This window comes from Acipenser ruthenus, chromosome 4 (assembly GCF_902713425.1).
Source record: "Acipenser ruthenus chromosome 4, fAciRut3.2 maternal haplotype, whole genome shotgun sequence".
Taxonomy (NCBI): Eukaryota; Metazoa; Chordata; class Actinopteri; order Acipenseriformes; family Acipenseridae; genus Acipenser; species Acipenser ruthenus.
The window spans coordinates 31,180,057-31,188,682 of NC_081192.1; positions in this window are offsets into that span (position 1 = coordinate 31,180,057).

Here is an 8,626-nt window from a genome sequence, read left to right on the forward strand (position 1 = left end):
TAATTTAGGAATGTTACATGGGTGAATGCATATTAATAAAGGAAATGATAAAAAAAATTAAAAAAATTAAAAAAAATATGGGGCACATTTAAAACCTCAGACTGTAGATGCTGTTACACACTGTATGTACAGTACACACATAATAAAGAAACGAGATGTATGGTAATAGTTACATTGTCACATTGTACCCTTAATGAAGGCTAAATAGTAACAATAATGACAATCTTGTAACCAATATTGCATTCAGGCTATATGCATACTGTACATTGTTCAAACTATAATAAGTGATACACTCAATCACTACAAATAACAATAGCAGAGCTGTGCGCATCCTCATTCCATTTATAAGTCATATAAATGCATCCTGGGTACTTTATTTCACTATTTGTATGTTGCAAGAATACGCCAGTCAGCCATTCTGATAATGAACGAATAAGCATGTTTATTCCCTTTAAAGAATAATCAGCATTGCAATTGGTGTGCAATTCCAGCAGCATGCAGTATAAAACGGTGAGAAAAATGGCGCTATTGTACATTTAAAAAATAAGAACAAATGTAATAGTGCTTAATGATACGGTGGATTAGCGATTGTGATTTCAAGAAGTCCCCTGTAACACATCAGGTGATGCCGGGTCACTTACAATTGATGTTCATTTTCTCCACTACCATGCTCTTGCATAAAACAAGACACAGAATGTGCTCTATAAACTTGGCCTCTACAGATTGAAAGGGGTGTTGGGGAGTTCAGTATGTGAGTCCCATTTTCAAAGGCAGTCGGCTCATCTATATTGTATCTGCTTTCAATTTAAAAGCGACTCTGTGTGTTTGACCTAGGCATAGTTTGCTTTTCATTTACAGACCCCAGATCACCTTGGAATAAAATCAGTCCTCGCCTGTGTTCCCCCAGGTTTTATTTGCAGAACCAGGTCGGGTACCCTGATTAGCTCTCAGCAGGATCATAACAAGAACCATGACGGGTTTAAACCTGAACAGCAAGAGCTCTAGCCAGCTCAAAAAGGGGAAGAATAAAAAAGTAGCGGGTGCTGGTTCAAGTTCATAAACAGTGCATGGTGCTGAATAAATGTGCAACTGTTAATGAATAGCTATTTCAAATATTTACAGAGGCAAAATAAAAAAGAAGACTGGCATCCAGGGGCAGCTGTTCCCGAGAAACCGTAACGCACGTAAACATGATATATGGACCTGGTTTCTAATGCACCAGTGACATATTTAATGTGTTTGAAAGACACATGGTTATTAGCTTGTGTGGGTCTAGGTCTATACAAGTGCATTATGGAGCTACACACTTGATTTTTTTTTTTCAATATATAAATAGGGGGCAAGGTCTAAAACCTTGTTGCACCTCATTAATCTTTTATTGCCGCATTTGTTATTTGCTTGTGTAAGGTGCCAAGGCTGTGTTGACACAAGGGCTTAGGCTTATGAAAAACCAAAACCAGTTGGTGGACCATATGGATACATTTACCAGTGTACCTTTCACCAAAGATACTGATATTGCCTTAATGAATCACTGAGAGTAACCAGTCACAGTTTTAAGTAATATTTGAACACTGAATACCTAGTGTCAGTACTATATAACCCTCTTTTTGTTTAATAATTTATGATACTAAAAGTATTACTGTAAAGTGTCATCTATCATCTACCTATAATGATTTTGCTTCAGTTACACATGATTAGCAGAAATGGCTGAAAGGTATTCAAACACACAGTCAAGCACAGCCAGGCAGCTGATAACAGGAAATAATAGTAACTCCATTGCAATATTTGTATGTATGCCTGTCGATAGGGTACATTTAATCAATATGTTAATATTTATAGTGCATTAGTATGTTAAACTACTGAACCGCCTTTCACCCCCTTAAGTTTTTTTTTAAAAAAAACACATCATAACTAAATCTATATCATTAAATACTACTGTATCATAGAAATTAGATCTATTGAGTCTGTGGGTTTCAAATGATCAAGCACTATTACTGTGCTTTGCTTGTCCAGTCTTTTAAATCTTGGTGTTCAATGTTATTTAAATTCTAACCACAGAAACATGCTTTGGTTTATGAGGAAGCCTTCCAGGTATCACAGTTTGATACCATTGGAACTAGAATGTAACAATACTGTCTAGAGTAACAAGAAATCCTTCCCATCTGAAATCTTTTAAAGGTCTCAGTTCAGATCATTTGGTCTCATGGCATGTCTTTACATAAAATAGAATTGTTCAATAGAAATAAGAAGCAATTTATCTCTTACTTTTTGATGCTCTGCATTTTCTTGAGTGTCCAAAATTATTCAGATTATTATTATTAAACATCTGTATAAAACAACAGCCATGTCTGTCTTTGAAACCGTACTGTAAGTTCTTTGGTAGCAGAAAAGCTTTAAAATTATTATTATTTATTTATTTATTTATTTTTTATTTATTTATTTCTTAGCAAACACCCTTACCCAGGGCGACTTAGAGTTGTATACAAAATAAAATACATATCAAGAATTACAGTAAAATTAAGTGCAAGGAAGGAAGGGTCGGATTCTTTGTGTGTTGCTCAGGAAGAATCGGCAGGTGCGTGCTAGAGTGGAGATGTGCTGGGAGTAGGAGAGGCAGGGGTCCAGGGTTACTCAGAAGTTCTTGGCTGAGAAGGAGGGAGAGAGCGTGGTAGATTCCAGAGGAATGGAGATAGAGAGATCAGAGGAGGGGGCAGATGAGGAGGGGAAGAAAAGGAGGTCAGATTTAGAGAGGTTGAGTTTGAGGTGATGCGAGTGCATCCAGAAGGAGACAGCAGACAGACAGGTAAAGATACGGGAGGGGATTGTGGGGTTAGAGGGGCAGAAGGAGAGGAAGATCTGAGCATCATCAGCATAGAAATGGTATGAGAAACCCTAGGATGCGATGAGGGGGCCCAGGGAGCGGGTGTAGAGAGAGAACTGGAGAGGACCCAAGACTGATCCTTGGGGGACTCCTGTTGAGAAAGGGTGAGGTGTGGGGGTTGAGCCGTGCAAGGTTACCTGGTAGGTGCGGTTGGAGAGGTAGGAGGAGAACCAGGCCAGAGCAGTGCCAGAGATTCCCAGGTCAGCGAGAGAGGATAGGAGAATAGAGTGATCAACAGTGTCAAAGGCAGCAGAGAGATCAAGGACAATTAGGACAGAGGAGAGAGAGGCAGCACAGGCAGAGTTTAGCGAGATAGTGACAGACAGGAGAGCAGTTTCAGTGGAGTGAGCAAAGCGGAAACCAGATTGGAGACGGCCGAGAAGAAAAAGGCCACGTGGATTTCTGTTTGTGATGTGCATGTTTTCCAAAAATATAAATGTAAAAAAAATATGTTTTTATAAAGGTAGACCTATTCATCTATAGTAGTAATTTATTGTCTGGTCTTAATGCTGACTTATTCTCTAACCATAATCTAATATTAGCCACTGCTGATTTTCTTTATGCAACACACCGTTTTATAAAGCACAGGTGTATAAATCACTAGTCTACACCAATATTAAAAGGAACTAGCACTAGCTGTCTCCCACTTGTTTCACCCAGGGCAGAGCTTAGTTTTATCTTTGAGAGGCACTTTTGGTAAACTTGCATTGTATACAGCTGCCTGTGTTTTACCAACTCAGTAGGCAAACAGAGGACACTCCTGCTGTGTCAGTCTTGCACTTCACATGAGCACACAGAATCAATCACAATTAACAGAAAAAATAGCCCCTTCTGTTCACATCTTAAACACAGGTTTACATGTTAAATTGGTTGATGTTTCATGTTTTACAAATGACATCCAGAGAACGTGAGAGATTTGTAAGGACTTGCTTCTGTTTTCTCATTCACTTTTGGTAAGGCAAGGTATGTGCAGTATTGATAGTAATTTAAAATTATGGGCTCCATCTAACAAGAGAATATGTTCCTTTTGTCAATCACTGGGTTTGGCTTCCATGCATACCCGGACCCAGACAGACTGGCTGGCTGACCCTTTTCTGTGGTAAGAGGGTCATGCAGCAAAGCTGCCTCGCTTACCATAATCAACAGTCTTTCTGGCTGTCACGGACACATACAGTACATTATGTAAGGGCTCCTCAGGATCAGATAACTGTTAAGTTTTAAATCTAGTGTATTTGTAGCTGAGGTCTCAAAGAGAATAAATGGTACCAGGGGATGGGGTTGGTATTTTTGGTAATGTGTTTTTTGACAATTTTCTGTGTGATATAGTACACGTAAAACAAATTAAATCTTGTTCGCCGTGCATTATATTAACCAATTTAACAGGAATTACAAGTAATTAAAGTAATTATCTATAATTGTCACTGTTTCTCAGTAATAAGTTAATAGTGGTAAAGTTAGGGTTGAGGCACAGGTTAGGGAAATAATATGAATATCTTGGTTGTTGGCTATTGCATAGTTAATATATATATATATATATATATATATATAAAGTTCTGGTGATGTAATAAAACGTAAAATTAAAAAAAAATCATCCACATGACAACATGGTTTACATCAGATTACATATTTGAATTAATTGTATAGAAATTGTGTGTGTGTGTGTGTGTGTGTTTTGTTTTTTTTTTTAAACCTGATGATGCAACCCTTCCAAAAAAATCTATGGCTTATGCTGTTTCCAGTATTAAAAACTCTTGACCCTTTAATCAGTATGGCTTTCACAAATGTCAGTGAATAAAATATGCAGACTGAATGATCCCCCCCCCCCTACCCTTTTTGGTCTTTTTAAGTTTGTCGAAAGAAAACAAACATAGGGGATATGTTTTTGGATATGCTTCCTCACAGTGACAATGGTGAAAACAGCAAGTGCATTCAATGAAAAGAGGAGATGCACCTGCCGGGAACGAGAGCAGTTGTTGGATGAGGTCGGCCTTTCATTACAGCCATTGTTATTGGTAAAGAGGAGAATGATGTCACTGCTTTTCAGGCCCAATTGGCACCCTGTGGAGTGACACTTAATTTACCTGCTGCTGCTTTCTCAGTAGGGGTTGTAGTTTTTAAAAGCGAATGAGAGGCTGAGATTTCACACGTCCGGTTCTTCAGAGCCACATAGGTGCATGGAAATGAAAGGAGCCTGATACTTGTAATCAGCATGCATAGAAATGGTTAAGGTGTAATGAAACATAAGGGCACATTCAGGTAATTCTACCTTTACAGGTTGGTGCCCTGGGGCCCATCTTATGCAGAAACTGCTTGAGGTGGCGGCTGTGCAGTGTGGACTACAGAGGCACCATCTGTTTCTTTCCCATTCATTTTCTCTGTCCCTCAAGCTCGGACTATACACTTACTTTGAAAAGCACTTCATCTGCACATTTCCCAAAACCGGCTTGATTATTCATTGTTCCATCAAATCCTATTGAAAAGAAGCAATTTACAGTCCAATTTATTTTTTTATCCTACTTGTATACATGTTTATGTATAGACTGCAGACCCATCATCTTACTGTATGTTTGTCAGTATAATTTCTCCAACAAAACAATTCAAGCTTTATGTGTTGGCAGCATTTCTCTATGCTGACTTGGTTGCCTGTTTTTTTATCAGAATTATTTTTCTTCTTAAATCTGAAAAGCAAATATATTGCATTCAGAACTAAACTAAAGGTAACAGCATTACGGTTCTTTTATATAAATGTGTATCACTTCTTTACCGTATATACTGCCTCACTAGTTTTAGTAGGCTTTCTTATTTTACAGTATTTGGTATCATTTTAGGTTAGTTGGTAGGATAACAGGAGTGTTGCTGCCTAACTCCCATCAGATTTACAAATAAATACACACACTTGCAAATACATATGATTTTGTGTAGCAGCAATAAGTAGGTTTATTATGATTTCATCAATTGTGTTTTTATTTGTTGCAATTTGATGATTCTGCACCTGAAACATGCTCAGTAACACATGCATAGACATCATTTTCTTTATGACTCATTGAAGTGGTCTGATTCTTTTTAATTTTTGGTTTTGAAATGCTCTTATATAGCGAGTTTGCCTCAGTAACAGATCCAGGGCAGCTCTTGAATGGGTCGAGTGCTGAGTGCTCACACTAGAAGCTTCAGGGAATGATTGATAACAAATAGGTGAAAGGTCAGGCTTGGCTGCTAGTCGGTGGGAGGCCGACATGCTCGCTGTGTCAGCCAGGGGCGGAGACACAGTAACTGTAGAAGGAACTAGGTCTCGCTGAATTGCTTCAGCCTTGATACAGTGCATGAGTCGCAACATAAACATGTTTTTGTTTTGAAATTAATGACTGAGACGCACGGCATCTACAGCAGGCTGGGCAGGTGTTTCTCAGCACATGACATATTTTTCAGCTACAGTTCTCATGTATGATTGTCACTGGTAACAAAAACTGACTCTCTGCAGTATGATCTGAAGTGAGAATTGTGGTCCAACTTAGCTTATAATTGTATTATCTGATTTGTATTCTGTGTGTGATGTAGGTACCACAGACTTGATTACACCCAGTATGTGAGGCAACTCTACTTACCGTGTGGTTTAATTTGGACTAAACTAATTCTGAATTGCTTATGACTGTAACTTTACTTTTAAGAAAAAGGTGTGACCATTCCACAACATTTTACTAAAGTAGGATGGATAGAGATAAAATGTGTGATTTAAATTAGTAATCTGATTTTACTCTTGAAAAACTTTGCTTGGAGTGCTTTTCAAGTTCTTTTGAAGAAACAAACAGTACAGTAAGTACACCTAGTTCCTAAGTCTGTATTTGTTCCTTTACCATTAGTGTTCTTTTATAGTAACATAACTGATTAGACCAGGCTGCTTAGCCATTGTAATTGTTTTGTAGGATGATACCACTAAAAAAGCAAATCTTTATTAATGTGTTAATAAATAAATTTAGAATATTCATCCATCAATTAGGAAGCTCCATTTTAATGCACTAGTAAATGACAGCAGAATATTAAAAAAGAGAGAGCCCTCAGGAAAGCAAAACATTTATAATGTACATTTATAATTTAAAGATACATTTAATAAAGGCATGATATACCAGTTTCTAACCCTGTTTTTCAGGCATTCATCTGTACATTGGTGCCTTCATCTACGTCTCAGCCTTTTACTTTTCTAGTGCTTGCATCCACCTATCAGCATTAACTCACAGTAGAAAATGGATCGGATATTTCCTTTAACCTGATTGGTCAATATGAGGTCCCTAATCTCTGCTAAAGGACCTTGAATGTTATCGTTGAAACTATGTTTAATCTCTGTTCCAAATCAATTTGCCGGAAACATATAACATTAACATATGTGGAGTACTAGATATTCCATTGTAGGACATAACAGTAACTTAAATGGTGAAACTTATACAAACCTGCAATCAAATCCTAATTAAAAAATAAAGTTACCGGTGCATTTTTTCTTTTACATGTTTTACATTTTTTTTTTAGTATTGAAGTATTTAGCCTATTGGAAATACCCACGACGCAACATAGTCCACCACCAGGATACTGAAGACTGAATGCTACAAGACCACAGATGGAATTGTGAGAGAACTGCATTATTCATGGAATATTGAGAAAAACGAGTATTAATAAGCAACAAAAACTAGTGCTGCATAAAATCATGCTTTTGTTTTTGTTTAACGTATCAATTTTCTAATAGCAATAGAATCCTCAAAATAGGTCTTTACTCTCTGGTAAGGCCCTTCTTGATATGTTATGACCTCTCCTATGGCGCAGGCATTTATTGGCACAAGGCAGGCCTTACAAGATGGCAAAGCCATCTTATTCAGGTTATTTTGCTAAGATATCTAGCTAAATAAACTACATCAAAATATGTAATTTAAAAGATTTAAATGTTAGAGTAATATAGGCCTTGCTTAGTGGTTTGTTATCACAGTAAAACCTATGTGACATTACTTTCCTGACACAGACAGTTATTTCGTCTAATCAGGGTTCTGTTGCTTAATTGATTAAGGTTCTTCTATCTGGGATCTATGAGGATGATAATAAAATAAATAAATAAATACATCAAAAAAACTTACTGTCCTCAAGTCTGTTCATGATCATGTGGTAAGGGCTTGGAAATTAGAAATAATCAGATCGCATCGATCTTGTAAACTCAACGTACAATGCTGTGGATATCATAATGTCAATGCAGGCCGTGCATCTTTGATGAAAGAAATACTGGAAGATAGATCTAGTGTTGATATGTTGGTGGGGGATGGGATATGGTTTTTGACCAGAAGGTGGCAGCAGCGTTATGAAGGTTGTAAATAGTTTGTTTTGGTGAATGATTATGAATAGTGTATTTAGTCATGCAAGAGGAGGATTTGCTCATATGTGTTTACGGTAAACTGCTGAAGTCTTGTTTTAAAGAGCCAGTTTGAAGTACCTAATCATAGGTGGTTTAATGTAAACATTTCCAGTTCCTCTTTCATATCTACTTTAAAGTACATTGAGTTTTCTGTGTTTGTGTGAGTGAACTGTTCTTTATTTTAATATTCTGTGGGTGAATCAACTTGACCGTCTAGCTGCTGGACCAAATATACATATATTTTGACTAGTTTTACTGAAATGGTGTTTATTCTCAAATGCTTATATTCATTTTAGATGATTGTATATGGTAGTTTGAGCAGGGGTTATAAAATGAAGAACTGGTGCTTGTCAGGTAAC